Here is a 23,780-nt window from a genome sequence, read left to right as displayed (position 1 = left end):
AATCACAGGTCTTTGTAATTATCCCTTTGCATCCAGAGGAAATAAAGGTATCTTAGGCAAAGATTGTTGGTGACTGAGCATCTGCATTTCTAATCTGTGAAAAATGCTGAAATCCATTATTATTTCTAAGTTACAAGAGTTGGGTTCCCACCTCTTTTCCATGGCAGGATTAAGCATTAATAGGCTTGCTGCCTAGAACCGTGCCCTGCTTTCTGGCTGCTTGTTTCTGAACAGCTTGGCCACCCTTTGCTCCCACTTATCATGGTATATCTAGTTGTTCCCTAAAAGGTTTCTAACCAATGTTTTGGTCTAAATCTCCAGCAGTTTAACAGTTTTCAATAGACCTGCAGCTGTGCATAGCTATTTTCAGAGGAAGTTAGGTTTTAAACAAACAATTCAATCTCCCAGCTCTTGCAGTGGGCAGGTCCATTTGAAGAATGCCTCTCTGATGGCAGACAGACTGCACCCAATATTGCGCCAAGTCACTCTCCATTTGTAAATATTAGAATGTGTTGTAGTTACAGATACAGTAAAAGAAAGAAGGTTTAAATTACACAGCTGAGAAACACCAAAGGAAAACAAATGTAAAACAGCACATCATGTGTGTGCTGTAGGTCTCCAGTCTTGCTATTAGATAGTAAAGATAAGAAACACAAGCTAAAATGGGCACTCAGTTGAATGACTTTCATGTTTTCCTAAATGCCTATTTTTGCTTCACCTAAATCTGTGTAATCTTCTGCTTCTCTTTCATTCATATTTTCTGCTGTGAATGTGTTTTAAAAGGAAGGCTTAAGCAGGAAACATGTAGACAGGTTATTTGACATAAGTTTCATAATACTAGCTCTAACGGACTAAAGATGGTGATTAGCAAAAGGCAATGGAAGAAAGTAATGAGTATGTCCACGTAAAGACAACTATCGAGCAAGGGATGTGGTCTGTGTAGTTGTACATGACCTGGCTGGTGCTTATCCAGAACATGGAGGAGTCCTGCAGTGTGACCAAAGAGAAACACTTTCTGTGTGGAGGAGGGAGGGGCAAGCCCTTCTTTAGTTTGGCTAGGAAGTCAACTTGTCCTGCTGTGCTGTTGTGAAGTTTTCATTAAGAAGGAGGCAGTGGTATCAGAGACCAGAGCAGCTGCAGGTCCAAGGAAACTGCCATTCCTGGAACTTGCCCTCACGTGCAAAGTTAAAAACAGGCATGTTCTCCCATTTCTGTAATGTGACTTAATAATTCAAAAACTTTTATGCATCTCTGCTGTTCTCAGGCGAGGATCTGTAAGGAACTGTTCTTCTAGCACTGGGGAAAGGCATGGATGAGGACAGAAACCAGGCTTTTCTGAAAACAGCTTCTGAGTGTGAACTACAAAACACTGCTGCTGCTCAGGATACCTAAGCTGCAACTGAGTTAGCTACTATTATCTGCCTTTGGTGTCATGTACTCTATCTAGTAAGTACTCCTGCTTAAAGAGTAACAGATCAAGGGGTGAAGAGAAAACTTGTAAAACTATCCTCTCTTTCTTTTTTTCTGTTTGTTTTTGGGTTTTACAATGGTGATTTTTTTCCCCAAAGATCTTTAAATGTAATGCTTGTATAAAAGGCACTTTCCAAGGCTTAACCATGCCACTGACCTATGCTGGACATGTTGCAAATTGGACATTGTCTTCTGTATACTAGGCTGCAGATTTCTAACTCTTTGCAGTGTTGACGCCTGCTCTCACAAAGAGAAGGAAATGAAGCAGAAAGATCCCACTGCGACAATTAGTGGCTCACAGAGAAGTATTGAAACAAATAATAAGTGGCTGAAACAATTCAAGGGAGGGAAACTCTAGCTTCCTACTCTACCACAATCTAATCTTCTTTCTCAGATTCTCTCTTTCTTTATCCCAATGGGGATTTTCACACACTTTCATTCCCACTGTTAGTGTGAAATGATTCTTTGTGACCAGCAAGCAGCAGTTTGGTCCGGCAGTGCTGTTCTACCCTCTTGTCAGTTGGCCAGTCTTATCATTTTATGCTGTACTCTTGTCTGAATTTTTCAAGTAGCACTAATGTCTTGTTCCCAAGCTGCTGTATCACAAAGAATTTTAATGAAACCAATTGAAATAGATTCCTCCTCTTTCACTGAGGCAGCTGGCCAAAGAACTGGCTCACGGGCAGGGAAGTCTTTGAGCTTTGGAAGTAAAAATACCCCAGTTCCCCTTGTATCTCAAAGGGGAATCTTTGAAACTTGCTGGGTGAGTAGTGCTGGTGGCTATCCCTGCACTCACTGAAGGAACTGTGGTGTGACTGAATCATCATGTGCAGAACAGATGATCAAGTAGGTTAATTCGTGTGGTTACATGTAGATGTGGCACTGATGAATGGTTCAGTGGTGGGCTTGGCAGTGGTGGGTTTACAGTTGGGAGCTGATGATCTTAGAGGTATTTTCCAACCTAGTGATTCTGTGATTCCTGTCCTACTCAGATCTCTCTGCTTGATGAGTTCATATCCCCCTCAAAAGCATTATTTTCTGCAGCATCTTCTGCTAACAAATTAAAGCTTTAAAGAAGCATTTCCTTTGTGAGTTACTGTAATTACATTTCATCTCCTATGTGATTTAATCTCCTATGTGAATGCTGTTTTCTTTCAAGCATTTATGCTTTGCTCTCTATTTAAAAGAATGATGCCACTTCACATTCCTCTTGATCTCTCAGAAAAAAGCAGCCAATAGCCTGAATATATTGGGTGGTTTTTGTCAGATAGCCGCGTTATTAAGTGAAACCATGAAAGACCTCAGATAACATTGCAGTACAATGAGGGGACTTGTAACTCTGCAGTTGTTCAGAACAAATTGTGTGTCAGCTGCTCTGCTGCACAGATAAGGGGTGGGAAGGATTGCTCCTTGCCTCCTCAGCAGCAGGACAACTTCCTTCTGCACTGCTGAGAAAACACGATGCATGCTGCTCTGAGTAGTTCAGCAGCAGCAAGGGGAGGAGGAGACGCAGGGATGACAGACAGGACCCTGCATTAGCTCTTAGGAGGGATCAATCACTCCAGAACTCAAATAGCAAGCAAGGGGGAGGTTAGGGAAATTAGGGTAAAGGCAGCAAAAGAGACAGGTAGGGAAAACAGTGACAAGTGTATGTTTCTTGGCTTTTCAAAGAGACCTCATGGTCTCTGCTTTAATGTACTCTTCTGATGCTGTCCTCCAGAGTGGAGGCTAATGCTGTTCAGCTGCCCTTAATTTAGAACAAGTCTTCCTCCTCGAGGGCTGATAAAATTTGGTAGCTAATTTTCAGACTGGCACAAGTTAAGTAATCTTTCTTCGATATCAGGAGTTAGGAACTGTCTCAAGCAGAGCATTCCCACCAGTTAAACGAAATACAGTAATTAATTAATATTACCTTAGTACTTAGGTCTTTGCTCTTGAAAAGAACTCCTGTCTCTAGTCCATCTGGCTGCAGTTGTGTCTCTCCCCGAAGCAAACAGTAGTCATGCAATTGGCAGAGTAAGTGAAGTAGAATGTGTACTCTGCAGCAGAGATTAGAACTAAAATACTGTAACATGCCAGAGCTAGTCTTGCTCACATGCTACCTGGCTTAGCAGTTAGTCACTTATTTAGGTACTTCATTAGATCATGGTCAGAGCAGCACAGCATTTGCTTCCTGAGAGATTGTCTACCACTGCCAAACAGGCTTCAGTCTAGGTTCTGAAGCACAGGTGAAGTTCTACCTGATACCAAACCACCTCATAATTCAGGAGAGACTGGCAGAATTCTTTCTAGATTAAATCTTTGGTTTCCAAACCTGTTTTCTTCCTATGAATGAGACCTCTTGGAGGTAGCATAGCTACCCTTAGTGCAGATTCTCTTATAATGCAGCTTTTCTTTGCATGCGAGAAATCTTTAACATACAGCTGTGTACAGCTGTCTTTTTGCAACCAAGATCTGCCATGGTGCCTATAATGCATCTGAACCTGCTTGGGAGTACTGTGCTGTGGCAATTGCCTGGTGAACACACAGGAAAAAGTAAGTTTTCTGCAGCAGATCTTTTGCTTAGAGCCTATATCTGTACATGAACTTGGGAATGGAGAAGGGTTTTTTGTGCAATGAATAGCACAGTCAACACATCATCTTTTACTGTTTTGTCTGGGTTCAAGTGTAATGGAGTCCAAAATGTTGGCAAAAAACCCAACCTGTTTTGCTGTGCTTTAAAATAAATATGTTCACCTGGTTGGGCCAGTTCCAGAACAACAATAATAATAATGTGGGGTTTTTAAAGCATAAAACTAAATGTTGCAATGAACTGCTGGCAGTGACTATCTGGTTCTAAGGTTTAGAGCTCATGCTGGACACTTTATTGCTCTTTACAGTGAAAATGCCCTTAGGGATCTTAGGTCCAGTACACTTAATATAAAGCAGGTACAGAGACACAATTCCAGGCTTTTTCCTCAGACACTAACTCAAAAGTTACCAAGAGAAGATCCTCCTCATAGTTGCTTATTGGTGGTGTGCTTTTCACAGTGCCAGTGTATCATTGTTACTGGCTCAGTTTCAAATCTCACACTTTTAAGCAAACACTATCAGGACCATATATTGTTTTCTAGTTGTCAGTATTGTTTCTGGAAGCAGATGGTCTTTCACCCAGCCAGTGAGTAGGGAGATGACAGTTGTCTCTCGCGTCTTCTTGTAGTGTCTGAGGGCAGCAGAATGGGGTGCCTTAGTGTCCTCGTCTCAAAGAGAGAAGGTCTGGAAGAACTGAAACCTGCTGGAGTACAGTGTACTCAATACCCTGCTCTGGCCGCGCAGAACGGCTGCGTTGGCAGAGCCCCGGCAGCAGCACCTGCCCGGCCGCTCCTGCAGAGGAGGTTGCGCCGTCAGCCCGGGGCAGCGCTCCGCTCCCTGACAGCCTCTGAGCGCCGCTCCCACCGCGCGGGGCTGGACGCGGGTGGGCACCTGCGCTCCCGGTCAGCGGGGGATCCGCAGGGCAGCCCCGCCGGCGGGTCCCTCGCACCCCCCGCCATCCGCCGCCTTCCCCCCAGCACGTCCGCGCACCGGCACTCGAAGGTGCGGTGCCCCTGCGCCTCCGCCTCGCAGGCTTCCCCGCTGGACATCGCCGCTGGAGCGCCGGCCCGCCGGGGGAAGGAGGGAGGGAGGGAGGGAGTGGGCGCGGGCTGCGCTGTGCGGCCGGCAGGTGGCAGCAGGCGGCGCGCAGCTCCTGCGCCGACGGCGGGCGGGAGCGAGGGGAGAGGCTGTGGCTGAGCCCTGGAGCCGCCGGGAACCTGCTCGGGTCCTGCGGGGCTCCGGCATTCCCGGCCGAGGGCGCGCTGCCTCCCATGCGCCGGGGGCCGCGAGGCTCTCAGTCCTCTCGCCCCCGAGAGCGCCTCGTCGCGGGGCGCCCGGACGGGACGCCGGCGCGGAGCGGTGAGGCAAGGCCGGGGAGGGTGGGCGCGCCAGGTGGGCGGTGGGCGCCGTGCCGGGGACGCGGGGCGCGGGCAGTGCCCGGGACGGTGGCGCTCGGCCGTGGCGAAGCCCGAGGCCGCGCTGAGGGGCTGCTCCGCGCCGGGCTGAGGGGCTGCTCTCGCTCTAACCCGGCTGCGGGAGCGCGTTCGGCTCTGCTCTCCTCCGCGGGATTCCTGCGCCGCGTGTTTTGGCTGTGTAAGTAGCCATTTCAAAGCTGCTCTCCTCGCACGCTCGGTTTCCAGGAGCTGCGTCCAGAGGCAGTGTAAGGAGCTCCTTAGTTTTGCCTCGGTGTCCCACCAGAAGCCGTAGCTGCACGTAGTCTGAGCCGAATCCAGCAGTTTGTACGGGAGAGGGAAAGACGTGGATAACTCGCCTCACCAAGAATGCGTGTTGCAATTGTTCTTGCTTTGGGCCAGATCCTTTGGTCTAACTAAGCACAGTGTGCAAAGCATGAACCGTGTTTGGCGTTCGGTGTTTCTCTTCACGCTTTCCTGCCTCTGGCTTTGTTACCATCTCTCCTTTAATTCTACCAACACTCGAGCTGTTTGTGCTTAGTTGTCAGGCTACAGGGTATGTGCTGTAGCAGAGGGTAATTTTGAAATACCTTTTCTTCTCCAGCTGCGGCTTTACATTTTTGCAACTATTGGTGTGTCCACACCTGTGTGTTTTATAGCCCTTGACACACTTGACATTAATTAATCCAAATTATTTTTTTCCAGATGCTAGATACATGAACAGTTTAGAGAGGCTGACAGCAGTGAGTTAGTTCTACAGGTTACTATGTTGTGTGCAAAAACTACTTCTTTTTGCTTTTTGTAAATTTTCTGTCTGATACTGTATGGACCTTATAAGATGAATTATGCTTGGTCTCTGCACACTATCTCTGTGCTATTTCAGAGCTGTGTTCTTTCATTATCTGTCTACCTCAGCTATTCTTTATTTCAAGTTAAAGAATTCTTAGCTTTTTTGTCACCTTTCTTCTGTATCTCTTGCCAGTGTAATTCTCTTTTCTGTATCTTTTTTTTCATTTTTTTTCTTTCTTTTTGATCAAGGGATCACCAAACTGAGCTTTTTTGCAATATTTCAGTACAACATAAGGGCATCGTGATGCCTGCTAGCAGAGATGACAGATAAGTTGGTGCATCAATATCGTGAATAGCCATCAGAAGTAATAGAAATATTTGTAACTCCATGTGTCACCTGTTGATGAATCAGTGTGATTTATTTTTTAAATCAGAAACCACTATCTAAGGCACTAGTGGTTAGTAGCTCAATACAAGGGTATAAGGTTATGGATTAAATAGTTGCCTGATGGGCTCTTAATACTCTGTCAGTCTGCTGTGCATGTTTTTCCTGTCTTCTGTGGCAAGAGCAGGAACTGAAAATAGCCCAGATCTGTCTGACTTTATTGCTTTTTGTGGAACTGGCAATGCACTCTTAGAAAATTGATCTACTGAGCTGTAGCTTGCCAACTCAGACCTCTTTCTGGTGCAAACTTAGTAGTAATCTACTTGTTGATGTGATTTTCACCTATTCAGTATCATCAGGGGTTTAAAATGAAACTGGATACTGCTGAAATTCATTAGACACCTGTAATTCTTGATGCTTTCTTTTCCATCACCAGGGAACTCCATCTCCAGGGAATCTAGAGGGAGAATGGAGTTAAGTAGACTAGGAGGAGAGACTGCAGCACTTTTCTTGTTGAAAGGCAAAGTGAGCATTTTTAGCCAAGTTAGAAATATGAGGCCAGCTGCTGTGGATTGTCATAGGGAGTTCTTCAAAGTGAGTATAGGTAGGAAAAATGAATTATTTATCGTAATTGTGCCCTGAACATAACTTTTCAAGTTTTATTTAGGAGCAGGGCTAATCCCAGGTCTTGCTGATGATGACTTTAACCTGAAACAGCTCCATTGTAATTGAAGGAGCAACTTTTGATTCCTGACTAACTCTCAGAAACACTTGGAACTGTTGTATAGTGCAGGATTTCTGTCTTTCTGCATTTCATACAGCAGGTTCCTTCAGAGCTCCAGCAGATTTAATTGTAGAAAATTAATTAGGTTTCTCCCAGGTAGTGATGAGTTTTATGATCTCAGTACAAAATCTTTGGTTTTGCTGTAGCACAAACGGAGTAACTGTGCTAGGCAGATGTGCATTAAATGAAGGCTGAAAATAAAACAAAAAAGCAGTATCATCTTGAAGACTCATATTAGCCTCAGTGTCTGACTCTGTGCAGACAGTGGCACCAGAAAAGCTGGGTTTCCACACTGCAGTCTCAGTTCTCTGTGATGTGACATCAGATGTGTGATGTTGACTGTTCACAGTGGCAGCTGTAGTATAAACAGAGGTGAAGTGCTGGTCAGACACTTAGTGGTACTTGGGATTTTCTTTTTTACTTTGAAAATCAGGTTTATCATCTACAGTGAAGTGCAGTCATTGCAGACATTTCTGTGGGCTTTAAACTCTGTACGAGAGAAGTAAGGTTTGATGGCACTTTTTTAAGCACTTAAAAACCCCAAGGAACTCCAAAGCCAACCACGCACAAGCGATTTTAGCTGTATCCCCTGTAGTGTTATGTTATCATAACAGGCTTCAGGTTTGGAAGGTTGTTATTTTTTGCAAGGAGGAAAAAAACTAAAAGAAAACTTACTGTGTCAAACCAACTTCTTAAAGAGTTTGGACCTTGATAGTAGCCCTTTTGCCACAGAGTTGATAGGGAAAGCATTTTGTAGCTTTTAATTGTGAAATGCTTCCAGTGGTAACAGTGCTGGTTGAAGAACAGATTCTATGACAAGTCTTGTTCCCTTGAGTTGGCACATAGACAGTTTAGTTATTAGTTCTTTTGTTTTCAGACAGAAGCTCTACCTGATCTAAATGCAGTTTGGACTATGACTTGGGTAATTGTAAAGCTAATTAAGTTATGAATATATGTGGTTCAATATGTGACCAACGAACATGGTTGCATTGTTAATATATAGGAGGTTAAGTTGCTGTGTTTTGCATTGAAATAGCTTTGGTTTTGTTCAGGATAGCTAGTACTTTACACTAGATAATTCTTATAATTTATATTAGATTTTTAGGAAGAATGCATGGTTTAGTACTTTATTTAGAAGATTAATTAGAGGGATGCTAAGCAGATATAAGATTGATAAAAGATTGATTAACAGAATGATCTGATGGACACTGATTTTGCCTCATATCTTACTTTGTATAAAGGGAGCAGAGCTGAAACCATGTGCTTTTGTGTTGCCTGATTATTTTTTTTCTTTATTTGAGTTTTTGTTCTTTGTGTTAGTGACAATAACAGATTCAAAATCTGTAATTTAAACCAACTCAGTTTTCTCCTCCTGGAATGTTCTGTCCCACCCATTTTTCTCTTGGGGACTTGAGTCTCATGTCACACATCAAATGCTGTAACCCCTGCAGGGTTATGGCATTCCCAGAGATGGGTCAGTGTTCATAATTTTGGTTGCTGTTAAACAGCACTTGCCAACACTGTGTACAGACATCTGTTACGTATTTTTTAAATGGTGGTACCAAGTGTTAAATGTGGGGCTTCTCCACAGGAACTGTTCTTGCACTAGGAATGCAGATGGGATCACAGTCCCATCCTTGTGAGGGCAAGTAGCCTTGTGGGCTGCTGAGGTGATGGACATGTGAGTTCCTGGAACGTGGGCTTCTGGTTTCAATGCTCCCATTGGCTGCTCTGTGCTGCTCACCGAGTCCATTGACGTCTGGCTTTATCTCTGAACTAGGTATGATAATTACAGGACGTTGGTCAACCGTTAAATTTCCTGAAGATAGTCTGCATGCAGAGATGCTAAAAAAAAAAAGTCATTTGAATAAGAATATTTATTGTACATGAGTGAACCTAAATTGTGTTCTATGTGTCTCATAGGTTTATTACTGTACTTCTGCAAATCACAGCCTAAGGCCTTGCTTGTTGGCTATTTATCAGTCCTGTGCTGCTGCTACTTGGCATCCCACTTCAGTATTTATTTTGGTCCTGGTTTTCGAATTTCCCTTCACAGGAAAATTCCAGGCTCCTTATATGGAAAAATTTATTTTAAAATATTTACTTTTTTCCCATCAGTTCTGTAGATTTTTTTCTCAGTAAGTGCAAGAGCCACTATCTCTTTTATTTAAAGCTCTGGTCTAAGGGCCAGTAAAGTAATGGAAAAGGTTATCAGTAACTTCAGTGTCTTTCAGATCAGGCCACTCCCACATGATGTGCTTTTATCATTGGAAAACAAGACCACTCGTTTCAACCATGCATTTCCAGTGTTTTCTTTGACAGTATGAGAGTAACTTGTTCTTTAACTTAACAAGTTATACTTGTTGTATAGTTGGTTCCAGGAACTGGAGCCTTTGGAAGACTGTTTGGGTACCAAAAAAAAAATTTACAGGACTTGGTAGATAAAATTCATCCCTTTGCAGAGGAGCTGCTTGTTCATAACTGTGATCCTTTGTTCCCCTTCTTATAAGACTGCTATAAATTCATGAGTTATATATAGCCATATGTGATTAAGTGTAGAGAGAAATACAGAAAACCTCCCTGTTTTGAATGTAATTTTTAAATTTAACTTTGCTTATTTGTGCTTTTTTCCTAAACCCAAGCTTCTTAAAATACTAACATTAATAAAAGAATAGTCCTTTCTTTTAAATTCAAGAGATAACTGCCGTGACAACAGAAGTTCCAACTTCTGAACTTTCAACTTCTGAACTTTATCTTTGACTGGGTTGTATTGACCTCTTCTTGCATCAAAATGAAGTTTAGCAGAGAAACCTGGTAGTGAGCAGACTCTCCTAGTTTGTCGATGAACAAGCAGGGCTGGATGTGACACCTTGGACCAGGCTTGCCCAAGAGGTGGGGCAAGGTCTGTCCTTTGGGACTGCATGATCTGGTGAGATAAGAGAACAAGAGGAGAAGGCTTCCCAACGGGAAGTGTTTGTTGGGAGCCTGAGGGTACTGTCTATAATGCTGATAGAAGTACTGTGGTTTCCTGCTTGTTGCCTTCTATGTGAGTCATGATATCCGAGTTGGAATGTGGTTTTTTTTTGCTCTGGTTTTGGGAAAAGGATGGATAAAGAAGCCCTTTTTAAAAGCCCTTCTTCATGAAACCTGCTTCTTGGTGAAAAACATCTGTTGTGCTTGGCCTTGCTGGATCAGCACTTGGATATATGTGAGCATGGATAGTAATCCCCCAGGAGAAAAACGTCACTTGGATGCTTGAATATTGTATGACTAAAATCTGTAATCCTGAATCAAGCGGATTCCCCTGATACTCCCTTTGGATTAGCTGCAGAGAAGTGCATGGAAGGACAAACCTATCTCTAAATGGCAAATTCAGCAAAACTATTGACACTAATCTGAGAGTAAATGTTGACTTGGAAAGTGTTCAGATGTCCTGGATTTTTTTTCCACAGTAAAGGTGATTGCTATAGTCCTGACTTGGTGACATCAAACCATTAGTTGCTTGTTTATTATACTTGTATTTTTGGTTATTTTTGTCTAAAGCATGTAGTTTCTACGAAAGTAAAAAAAAGAAATATTTTTGCTTATCAGATTGGCAAAGAGAAGCAAGAGCCTGTCCAATCCCACCCTGCATAATTACAATAAAATGTCATCCCATGACACAAGCTGCCCAAAAGAGTGATAAATTGTATGGAATGGATGCAATTACTTAATCTGGCAGAAATGAAAACTCTGTCTCATTTTCTTGTAGTTCTGTGGAGCTGCATTCACTGGGGAAGTGAGTGGGAAATAGTGGGCAAATCTTGCAGATTTTCAGGGTCTCTATGTGTAATTGAAGCACTTTACTAAACCAGCATAAGAATAAGGATTTAAAAGAACAGAGTGGGTTAACCATTAACTGTTAGTATTGTTCAGTTTTGTTGGCCCAGGAAATACTGTTCATGTGTTGCAACACAGGGGTTAAGGCAGGATGTCAGCTTTGATTTTTTTGTAATGATAAGCAGCCATTAAAAATGTAATTTCTTATACTCCTTTTCTTCTTCAGGCATTGCTTGTACTCATTAATACATATTGCACTTCAAAAAGATTGTCTTTTTTTTTCTTTCTTTCTTACTTCCCCCCTCCAGTTCAGAGATTTGCTCAGATTAAGGCAATTGCAGTACTTTTGTTTCTTCCCATAGTAATGTTTACAGTTTTGCAGGATCAGGTTCAGATTTATTACATAGGCATTCACAATGCTGCTGTAATTAATCAGTTGTCATAAAGCTGTGCCTTCTGCCTGTATTTGTTGCTGGCCAATTTCATCACGCCATGGCTGAATGCAGAATGATAGTTGTGAGCATGTTTAAAATTTATATAAGAATAATTAAGAATTATTTTAAACAAGAAAAACATCCTTATGCAGTTTCGAATCATGAGGGCATGAAAGGACTAAAAAATCTTTGCTGCTTTCATACTGTTAAAATTGGACAGAAACTGTCATTTTCTGATTTATTTTGAACCATAGTGCTTGTGATTTAGTTGTGATTGTTTCTACTGCTTTGAAATGGGAAGAGGGGGAGAAACTGTTTCCAAATGTATCTTCCTGGCATTTGAAGATTCAGAAAGGTGGGGTTTGTTTCTGCTTTTTGTTTTGCTGTTTTCTTAAAGTTATGTTAGAAGGGCTTTTCAAAACTCTGGGCTTTGCAAAATGCCTGTTTCCTCAGACCATACAGATATTATGTTAGAGCAGGGAGCAGAGTGTGAAGAAGTGCCCAGAGTGATTCCGTTCGAGTTGCATTCCTTTCAGCAAGTCTTCACCTATCTCCAAGAGTGAGTACTCAAGTAGAAGATTAAAATTCACTATATAAGACTGTCTGCCTTTAAGCAGTTTGTGCAACAGCAGTAGACTCTGATTTAAAAAAACCCAAATCCAAAAGACAACATATGAAATTTGGTCACCCCTTTTTTAAAGGTCACTCTATCACCTCGGGCATACAGGTTATATAAAGCAGCAAAAGAAGTTCACAGTGTTGGAGGAGTTACTTGGTTTCCTTTGCCAGCATTTTGTAATAGGCTGTTCCTGTTGTCTTGCAGATTCAAGCAGTTTCACATTCACATTTTAAGTCCCCATTTTTCAGTTTGCAGATACATGAGTATTTTGCCTGAAGCATTAAGTGACGTCAGGTGAGAGTCAGTGTGCTGTAATAACATGCCCTCAAGCACAAATAAGTTCAGGCTCTACTGCCAAGAAATGACCTTTGATTTCTTTTTACCTGATGCAGTAAGGGCCCTTTTCACTTTGCTTAGGCCAAGTCCCAGCCACTTGAATAGGTTTTCTTGAGCAGGAATGGTTACAAAATTCCCTAAACATGGTATAATGGTGGCAGAGATTTCTGGATTGTAGATGACTTTGATACACTGAATTAGATTTGGCTATTATTGTGGTCAGAAGGAAGAAGTGACTTCATTGTGACTTGCACAGCTGCCAGCTCTGAAACTACCCCTATGAAGTGCAGTTTCTAAGCTACATCTGATTAACAGAGATAGTGAGCAAAGATGCTTATGTGTTAAAACTTTTCTTATATATAGACAGAAAATAATAGCTTATTCTGAAATGTACAGCCAAAAGGCTGTATATGCTGTCAGTGGATAGACCTGTATCATGGTAGTCACACTTCCCACTCTAGGTATCCTCCTAATCCAGGTATGTCATTAAGCTGTGAGGTGCGGGGTCTCACAAAACTAAGTATAATAATTTTGCTGAAACTGCTGTGTTGCAAGCATGTTGGGGCTACCTTATTCTGAATAAAGTAGTGTATGACTAAATGGGGAGGCAGGATAGAGTCACCTCTTTACTATGCTGTGACTAACTGTGCTGCTGCTTTCCACTGTTTTGTTAAAAAGGAGTTTTCTTTAACCTACCTTTCTTTGCAAGCCCATGCAGGAATTACAGGGAAGTATGGTATTTCTTACAGTTTTGTCTCTTCAACCCTTCTGGCTTTTGCAGATATGAGTGGGTGCTTGTGTGCATTAGCTCTGGTGAATGACTTTTCAAGTAGCAAAGTTGATTCAGCTCTTTCAAAGTCAGACTACAATCATGTCTTACTCCTACTGTCATGCAAACCTCTATTGGAAGGAGTATTGAGTTTACTTATAGGCTGAGAAAAACTCAAGACTAGAACCTGACCTGGAAAAGATGACTGGAAGTCAGATAGGCATCTTCCTGACTTGTTTAGGTTTTTTGCATAATTCTTTTAGCAAGGGTGACAAGGGCAGTTGGTGATTCTGCAAGGTTAGGATCTTCTATCTGTCAACCATAAATTCATTCTTCACAGGCCACTGGATGGCATCTTCCAAACCATAAATTTCCTAATAGGGAGATTTTAATCTGCAGCTGGTGAAAGGTTTCAACTTCCCTGCTCAGTGAATGATAATCATACATTCAAGGAATCTTGGGCTATCTTTGTGTTTTTGTGTCAAGGAATGGTATCTCCTGTAGGAGTGTAACAGTTCATGCAGTTTACATTAAATGGACTGAAATACTAACTGTCATCTAGACCACCAGAGCACATGAGGCATAGCAGCAAGACAAGATTTGTAGGATGTCTAAAATCCCTTTCAAGCTGACAGGATTAGAATAAACAGCTCCCTCTCCCAACACTTAAAGGATCTTGCAGTTCAGTTTTAAAATGCAGGAGGGTGAAGGGTTCACCACATGGAGGTATGATTGATACAAGAATTAGGATATTTCTGGAACCTGAACCAAATAAGGACTTCAGGAAAGTTATATTCAGTGGCATCAGTCTGGGGGGTAGAACTGAGAATGTAAATAGTTTCTGGATTTCTGAACATGGGGATTTTACATTTCTTCTGCTGTCACTAATCATGCTGAATCTTAATTTCTCTTTCTTGAAAAGACACAATGATAGTGTTGTTTGTCATCTTCACTAATAAAAACTTAGTAACTTAGTGTTTTCCCTTTTTTCTCCATTAACATCTTCTTCCCATAGAAAAGAGATGCACCTCTGCAAATGTACCCCTTTAAGTGGTAAAGGCTTGGCAGCACAACTGGCACCTGACGCTACTATCTTGGTTGCCAGTCCAGTTTTGGAATTGAACTATTTGTAAGATTCTATATATATCAAGCTCAGCAGATAAACATATTGAATGTCTGTGTTGTTGTGCTGGAGACCTCATCTAAATTTTACTGTGGATGAAAGCTAAATAGAACATTGTGAAACAGGTTTTCAGTATGTTCTTTGAGTTATCCCTGTATTTACTTGCATGCAGAATTTAGTGTTTGCAAAAGATGTACAAGATAACTTACTGCCATTCTTCCAGCTGGCTGTCAGATAGTTTGTTTCATGTTGGGTTGAAGTTCCCTGGTATTCTATTTCAAAATTATGAAAAAAAAACTTCATTTCACAGTGCTCTTGCAAGACCTCTCATTAGACCTATTATTCACCATTATGTAGAAACGTAAAAGAAAACAATAAATCTTCAAATTCCATTGTTGCATTTCCATACCAGTATGTGGGGAGCCTCACATCAGAGAGAATTTTAATGAGAAATAAATTAGAATCTCATAATTCTTACAGTATTATTTGGTAACAAAGTAATTTAAGCAATCTTGCACAACTCATTCATTTCAAGATGTTTCAGGAGCCTAGACTCTGAAATGCACAATTAAGATGTGTAAGCTTCATGGTGAGCTGTTTTTCTGTCCGTGATCTAACAGTTTTCTGTACTTGCTCTTAAACAATAAAGCATTTAAGTCTTGCTATTAGGTATATGACATTTCCTTCAGAACAGATGAATAATTGATATTTTTATGCTTTATTGAGCAAAGGCACGTTCAGCAGTTACCAGAATGCCATCACAATCTCAGCACTGTTTATTTTGGACATGTGTCACTTATTTTTCAGTGGTTCCTAAAATATATTCCCACACGGGTACCTGAGAAGTTCTACATCCTTGTGTCTGGCCTCTGGTCAGTTGAAGCCTTGTTTTGCTCTCATGTACTGAAACTATTTAGGAAGTGTTTAATTAGCCCAAATTATCCCAAGTGCTAGAGGACAAGGTGTTGTTTGAATGTTTAAGATGGTGCACCTCTCCCCTCCATGCCCCAGTACAGTACAGCACCTTCAAGCTGTTGCTCAGCTTTTCCATGACAACTGGGTTGCAACACTGCTGTCACCTGAGCAGTGCTGGTCACTGATTGAAGTGAAGCCCAAGTCATGTAGGAATTGCATGATGGAAAAGAGAAATCTCTTCTTTTTGCCACAATAAAGCAGTTTGCTGACTGCAGAAAATGACTGAAGGGAAGAGGACTTTCCTAATGTTTAGGGTCTGTTACTAGAGGCTTGGTCACTTTTTCTTGGACATTTGTTAGTACAAAATGTGCGTCAGTGGGTACCTGTGGTGTTTTTCCTTCCAGTTTTGGCAGTATTGAAATGTATGTTAAAACACTTGTCCTTGAAAACTGGTGTAGAAAAGGATTTGATGAGTTATTTTGGGATGTGTGCCCACCTTAATCTCCATTAGAGAAACTACAGGAGCCAGTGGTTTGCAGTGCAGCCCTGCACTGAAACACTGGGGATATCCTTGGACTACCAAGATATTGTTCCTTTGCTGCCAGACTGCAGGGGAGAGAGACTTGTTGGGTTGTGGCCTGGCATATCCATTTATAAATGTATTTTATTTCTAAGTATATGGACTAATAAACTGACATCGAATTGCCTTGCTTTTACCTGTACTAACAAATAGGTTTGGGTTGGGATTGTTTGGGTTTTCTTCCCCCTAATTGTTCTTCTGTGTCAAAGACTCATTCAGTCTTGAGGGAATGCCAGCCTTTCTTTACAATGCCTAACCCTAAGGAGAGAGATATGTAATAGGCAGAGAAATCTCTGAAGTTCCCCAGAAATTGTTTTTATCCCATGTGTAGTTTAGTGCACCAAGAATAATGCTACAGAAGCCCTTGGAGTCACTGTAGCTGAAGTCGAAAATTGAATCACAAGGATATTAATGCTAATTTCGGTAGATGCCTGTGTTGTATTTATAGATACATGTTCCAGTTAGTAACTGTTCCTCTGCACAGAGTTTAACTTTAGAAAATTTAACATCTCTGATGATAGTGGATATGAATAGCTACCCAGAAGAGAAATACCTAGTCAATCTTGATTAAGTCTATGTTTTCTCTGGTAACTGGAAGATGCAAAGTGACCTCTTTCAAGGACTAAGAAGGCTTAGCTTAGCCATTAGAGGTTGGCTAACAGGTTTAAAAGTGGTTTGGTTTGACTTTTGCAGCATCCCGTACTGAAACAATTTTATCACTTGTCTGCTCTGGATAATGTGGGAATATTCCCAAAAAGCATTGTTATTTGGAGGTATTACTTATGCAGAGAGATGATTCCCACTGATACCCAAAGAAAATATTCTATTTCTGAATAAGCAAGAGAAGATTTCAAGTCCACATCACATACTCCATGTTGTGTTCTGACACTGGTACCCCAGCACCTCAGAAATCATGTCAATAGAACAGAAGGAACTTTGTAAAAGTTAATATTTTGAGATTGTATGTGTTCAGGTAATAGCTTGATGGGGACAATTTTTTTTCAATTTTAAAGAATTTTTTATGAGTACTGTGATATATTTAAGCTTTCCTCTACTGTTTAATTTCTTCCTTAAGAAATGACAGTTATGAAGTTCAGGATTTTTATATTGTTAGAGATGTTTCTGTGAGTTCACAGAGCAATTGCTGACTTCTTTTACTATCCTGTTACTGTGAATCAGCTCTAATTTTTGGAAAGGAAAGTTTACATCAGTTTTTCTATTTGTGTTGGAGCCATGCAGAGAGTTAGTTGTGGTAGGCTAATGACACACACATCTATTTACCAGTAAATGAAATAATTCTTTCAGAGGATACATTAGCAACATTAGAACAGCTTGTTCTTCACCTATATATGATGTTGAATGTTGCCTAATACTATAAAAAATATTCTCTGGGGCAGAGCTTCCTATATTTTTTCTTTTCTTTTACTATGTGGAAGATATTGATGCTTAGGCATGTATTTACGATGTTTATTGAACACCATTCTCATGGAAAGCAGTTTAAAAAAATGAAAAAAGACTTCTGTCTGCCAGACTGACATTCTTATTAAACAGATGGCTGAAAAATCATATTTCCTCTTTGCAAAAGGAAGGTATCTAACTTCACAATAATTATATAATATACATGATTTTTACATAATGAGAGGGGTGTCTCCCAGCTGCATTACTAAGAAACAGCTGATTATATTCCTGAAATATGTTGTGTTTTACTTTCCTTGTACATGTGCCTTCAATTAGTTTTGTTGTAGTATTTGTCTTCTATGACCTTTTCAAACAGGGTGTGTTATAACTCTCTGCATGAGGCTGATGGGTCCTTGGTTTTCATGCGAAAGACAGTAGGTCCTCAGAACCACTAGTTAAATACTGTTGGGAGCCTGTGTTTTGAAGACACAGACTAAGAAGGGTAGAAAGAAGCTTTTCTTTGATTCTGAAAATGGCGTTCATAAGCCAAATCCTGAAAAGAGCATAAGAAAAGTTAATTTTCTTTGACATATTTACAGGTAGAGAAGTCAGTATGGCTAACAGAGGCTCTAAGAAATTTCCATTATTCCTAGTTGTTCCAAAATGCAATTATATGCCTTGCATTATCAGTATAATTAAGACTTCTACTAAATAAATAGACTTGCAGACTGACATTTCATATATGATCCTTCTCTCAGTTATTTCCATCCAGGGCGTTCTAACTCCCAGTCACAGCAACCAGTTTTACCTGAGTTTCCACAAAATGGAGTGGGTCTCAAAACAGTACATGAACCAAATCTAAAACACCACTCTACCTACTTACGCTTGGTAGAAAAATATTTAGAACAGGAATTTGTTGAAAACAAATTTGTGCCGTTACTGCTCATTTTGTAGGCAAGACAGATGATGTTTAATCATAGCAGTATTCACACAGATTTGTTACTCTTGCTTGTCATAGCAATGAGGGCTTCACCTGTTTTGTATCAATGCTCATAGAGATTTCAGGTATTTCTACCTGACTTTTTAGGCTATTAAATGTTTGAGGGTTTTTTCATATCTTTCTATATCAGTAATCAGATAAATGTTGATCAGGATTATGGAATGGTTGCTTAAGAAAGATTGTTTAATGAAAAGGATCTTTAACATGTAATCTCCCCCTTCCTCTTACATGTTCAGTCCCTTCTTGGTTTAGAAGACTCAGATTGTAGCAAAAAAGTTCTTTACAAGAAAAAGGAAATTTACTAAAATATACTGAGTGTGTCTTGTTAGAAGAGGTGATGGTTTCTAATATGTAGAGCTGTGATAAGCACCTTTCATGGTTTTCAAATGCTGAAACTGCTAGAATCTTTAAATTCTCTGGGGTGGTTTAGTGTGGAACAGGGAGCTCTTAATGGTTGTGTGTATGCAATGCCTGTCAGTGGATCTGTGGGCAAAGGGAATATTCAGCCACATTTACACAACACAAGTAGAATATACCAGTTGAACATTGAGTAAGGTCTTTTATATGGGAACAGAACTGCTCAGTCTCTGCACACTTGTCGTGTATAAGGTCTTTCCAGTTTGTTCTGCACTAGTTATACAGAACAGCTATGACAACAGTTGGAATTCCTTAAATCAGTGAATGGTGAGAAGCTGGTATCAAGATTCCTACAGTATCTCTTCAGACAGAGAAGGAAAGGTAGAAAAACCAACCACCATGTGGTTGGTAAGCACAGTTTTAAAACTCATACCAGGGATTTGGCCAAAATTGTACAGCCTATCACTCTGAAATCTTGACATGAACTTAAGATAGGTTTGGAATTGTTTCCACACAGTTACATCCCAAAAATCTCTTTCAATTTGGAGAGTGATATGATCTCATTTTTGTGATTCATTTTATGTTTTACATAATTGTCTTTGCCTGGAAACTGCACATGAGAACTTTAAATGCAGTAAGCTTTTGTGAGAATTATCTAATACTTTCCAAAGGTAAAAAAGGGGATAAAATCAGACTAACAATGGCAATTTTGGTGCAGCCTGAATCTTGAGAAAGTATAATTCTCCTGGGTTATTATTTCAAAGACCTAAAAAAGAACAATTAATTCAGTTGTTCTGGCACCCAATTTTGTTTTCTGGACTCTTCTTAAAGTTTGGTAAATCTGAACTCCACATAAACTACCTTTTCAGAATTTGGTGATTGTAAATAATGTCAGAATTACTAATCAATTAAACACTGCTATTCCAGTGTGTTTTCTTTGCAATTGAACTGGGTGTCAATCAGCTAACTATAGGTCATATTTCATACCACAACAATATACTTTAAGTGGTTATCAGACCTATGGTCTTAAATCCATATTTAAGCCAATTATTGAGTTTAGTAAATTTTAGACCAGGCTCATTATTGCAATCCTTTCACTTTTAAGATATTTTTATTACTAGTGCACATTCAGTGAATATATAATTAGTGTTGTGAACAAGATTAAGAAAAATTAAAAGAAACAAGTTCTACTACTCAAATATGACTGCAGCTCATGACCTATAAGCAAGCACTTTCATGCTTCTCCCCTTTACTAGCAAGATTAACGTCACAACCCTTGTTTGATCTTAAATGATATATTCTTCAACAAAGATGGAAGCAAATTGTTTGAATTGTGGCACCCTTCAGCATAACAATATATTTAAAAGCTAAAATTTGCATTTTGTGAATGGATATTTTGAGAAATCTTGTGTATGGTCACTGTTGGAGTCCACCACCTTTGCCTCCTAGATTTTCAGAGAACAATTAAATGTTATAGGATTGGATGCCAAATAACCAGGTTACACAGTTCTTCCACTGAAATCCAGACAAATGAGCTGAAATGGTTTGCTGAGAAGTGAAACATTTTCTGAATTAACGCTCTAGAAACGGGACCATAATTCCTGAGTACTCCAGGATGGCTCTCAGCCTCCCCATGGTTTATTCCGGGCGTTGGGTGCCCCTGTGTAGGAGCGCAGGGTCCCGAGCGGCGGCTCCGTTCCCGGCGCGGGCGCTGCTGCGGGCGCGGCCCGAGGCTCCGGGAGTGCCGCTCTCCCCTCCCGCCCGTGCCGCGCGGCCTTGGGGTGACTCACCGAGCCCTGAGCCAAAGCCGCGGCTCCAGAGGCTGCGCCTAAAACACAATTGCTTACGTTTGTGAGTAAGAGGCTTGGGCATGGCTCCAGGTATGTTGTTGTTTGTGGAGCACGCTTACTGGACTTTCTGCGTGTGAAATTTCAGGCAAAGAAATTAAAACTGGATCTTGATCAAGCTTACATTGGAGACAGGCACTGAGCTTTCTTGGACTGGAGTAGTGCTGGGCACACCCAGAAGGAGAACCTGAAAGTTCTCAAAGCATTTAAAATAAAAAAGAAAGGTACCTGCAGGGTTAGGTGGAGTAACTTGCCATTTTTGTTTTAATAAAATGTTTGCTCCATATAAGTATCAGAACTTTTCATCCGATCTAATGCTAGATTTCTCTGTTATGCAGCTTTCAGAGACAAGTGTATGTTTTAATGTAGTTAATGAATATTTGAAGAGATTAAAACTCTGGTGGTAGGTGTCAACAGCTGCAGTTCAAGCTGTTGGATGTATGCACAAATTATGTAGCTAGATAAACCTGGCACACTGTGAGTGCTTTATCAAAGTCTTGTGAATGTAGTGAATTTTGGATGCAATCCAAAGGACTTGCACTGAACATGATTTAATAGATTTGAACAACTAAACTAACAGATACACTGTACTTTACCAATGTGCAAGGCAACAGATTCAAAGGCAGTATTAAAGGGTGTAATATTTTATTTAAAGTATTTCTAGATATTCTTTATTTATGATTTCCAGCCCCCTCTCTCCCCCTCCCCCCCAATATTACAAAACAAGAACTTTTCATATCAGTGGAAACATGACTTTGGAACAATGCTCAACTTTCATAGCTACTTCAAGTTGCCATTGTCAGTAGCTGGCAAGATACATAATCTGACCAAAAAGATAAATACTGAAGGAAATTGAAGTTGGCTCCATATATATGTAAGTCACCAAGGTAAAAGAGGCTAAAAGCTCAGAGGACTTCTGAACTTGGTTGAGTTAGCATATGTTTCTATATGATAAATCTCACTTTCCTGTTGAGAGTTAAAATAGAGGGTCTTGGATTATTGAAGTAGCTACTGTACACACACAATCAGGAATTCCTGTTACAGTTAATGCATAGATGCAGGTGGAGATGTGTGCATTGACAGGACTTACAAGAAGTATAGATTGATGCTAAAATGACATTGGAATTCATGGACGTGAAATGCCCTCCACTCACAATACACAAAGGGTACAGTCACATGAAAAACCACATGTGAGTGGTCCCATGATAATTAAGAGGTTAGGATAACATTGGCCTTCTGCAAAATTTCAAACCTCTTAATAGGAAGAGGTTTCTTGAAGTTAATTAGCCAAAGGGTAAATCTTACCTTTGACTTCCCAGAGGGACTTTCTTCCTCTTTTCTTAACTTTCTGTACAGTGTCCGTGGTGTCTGTCCAGATAATTCTGTGTATTGTGTCATTTAACTCTTTGAGAAATCTTTTTTGTCTTTATCAGCAAATTTCTGTGATTGCCTATGAGCCTATTAGATTATTTTTTTTACGGCCGTTATCCATCTCCACCCCTTTTTGAAATCTCCATTACAGATTAGCATTTTTATTTTCTAATGTTGGGAGAAAGAGTCTGGGTAAATGTCAGTAAATACCAAATTAAGGGATGGTTATGATTGGCTCATTGCTTGGTAGGGTAACTGCTGAGACTGGCAGCAGCAGTTGGAAGGTGTTAAAACCACTCACCTGCAGTGTGAAAGGGGAGGAGACTAAAGCAGGGGTCTTTAACCATTTTCTGTGACTCAATGCACATTTTATTAAATGCAATGAAACACCTCTCCCTTTGATTGTCATCCTGTGGTTCTGGAGAGGTTTGTATTCTATTCGGTCCTGTCAGGTGGGTCGTTTGTTTGATTGATTGGTTTAGGAGGGGTGTGTTTGTGTTGATTTTATTTTCCTCCACCCGGTTTCACAGATTGATCTTGTTTTCATCCAGCTTGGAAGTGAAATAGGGAAGACTGCTGAAATGTCAAATATTTTAATGCAGTGGAGTCTTGCTGACTCTGTGAAGTAGAGGAGTGTGGGTTGTTCCAGTTGAGAAATTGAAATCTGTTCTGCTGTATGCAGGGTTACTAGAGAGTCTTTTGCTAGATAGGTCTACAGCGCTTTTCAGCCCCTTCTGGGAAGGCAGTTTGGCTATTACAATGCAAGACTTATCGAGCACATGTACACCTCATTCAGGCTTTTGAAAGTTTCCCTGCCAAAGTCATGTTACTCAATCCCAGTGTTAACTGTGTAGCCATTTCAGGTATTCATTTTGCCCTGGATCTTCTGGAGGGAAAATGATTGTCACGTTTGTACATTTTCACATCAAAGACACCACTGCCAAAATGACATGCCTTTCAGTAGGCTGTAAGCACCTAAGGTCTTAAATCATTTGGAAAATAAGCTCTCAAGTCAGTTCAATATTTAGCAGTTTTTACACTATGTGCTACAAATGGTACTTCAAAAGAAATGCATCTGTGAATTGTGTAAGAGGTGTTTTGAAAAAGGCATTGAAATACAGTTGAAAGTCGAGTTAGTAATGCAGCCTGCCATTGACAATGAAGATACAAATGAACTGAAAAAAATTGAAAACATATGCATGGACTTTAAGCATTCTTTTTAAGAACAGTCTCCAGAAACACTCAGGGTCCTTCTCTTTTTCTTTGCAAAACTAGATCTATCATATTATCGTTTCTGTTTTTCAAATGAGGTGCGGTTTATAGAAGGGATTAGTGGGGTGCATATTGCTTTTTCGGTGTTTTTGTATCCTGTAGCAGTGTTCTTTTGAGACTGTGTCACTCCACACAAGGTTGTTGGATGAAAATATTATTGTGGGGTGAAAAATCTGAAAGAGAGTACCTCTGGAAAAAAACCCAAGATGATAAGAACTTGAAACTGAGTTGGTTACAATCCATGTTACAGGCAGATTCTCCATCTTCAATAAGTGATATGAACGACTATTGCCTCAGTATGCCTGGTAATTAAGAGTCAGATTGTAGGCAGTGAGGTATTTGTTTCCTTCTCAGTTCAGAATTAGTAAGTCTTGTGTTAGGGGATCTGTCTAAATGCCTGGTAGTGGTGCTGGATGTGTGGACTTGCTTAACGTTTAAAGGAATGTAGCTTTTACTGAATGTGCTAAAACCTCAAACGGTGTGAAGTGTTGCAGGACGGCTAGACTAAAAATCTGTTTTCAGAAGTGCT

At 40.5% G+C, this 23,780-nt stretch overlaps 1 protein-coding gene across 6 annotated transcripts in view; it reads left to right on the top strand.

Annotated features, from left to right (window-relative positions):
* Window positions 1-23,780, top strand: part of THSD4 (thrombospondin type 1 domain containing 4) — a 279,213-nt gene that overhangs the window by 29,819 nt on the left and 225,614 nt on the right. Inside the window, exon 1 of one of the 6 annotated variants that reach the window (XM_069026199.1) lies at window positions 3,831-4,005. The exons of 1 other annotated variant lie outside the window; for it this stretch is intronic. The gene's annotated coding sequence lies outside the window, so the exon portion shown is untranslated. Of the gene's footprint in view, window positions 1-3,830; window positions 4,006-5,222; window positions 5,401-5,533; window positions 5,635-22,198; window positions 22,432-23,780 lie in introns of those variants that run through there. 4 more of the 6 variants (XM_069026194.1, XM_069026198.1, XM_069026197.1 and 1 more) reach the window with 4 other exon arrangements.

Source organism: Aphelocoma coerulescens, chromosome 10, assembly GCF_041296385.1.
Source record: "Aphelocoma coerulescens isolate FSJ_1873_10779 chromosome 10, UR_Acoe_1.0, whole genome shotgun sequence".
In the NCBI taxonomy this organism is placed as follows: domain Eukaryota; kingdom Metazoa; phylum Chordata; class Aves; order Passeriformes; family Corvidae; genus Aphelocoma; species Aphelocoma coerulescens.
Note: the sequence above shows the minus strand (reverse complement) of the source record. Positions and strands in the feature narration are given on the sequence as shown.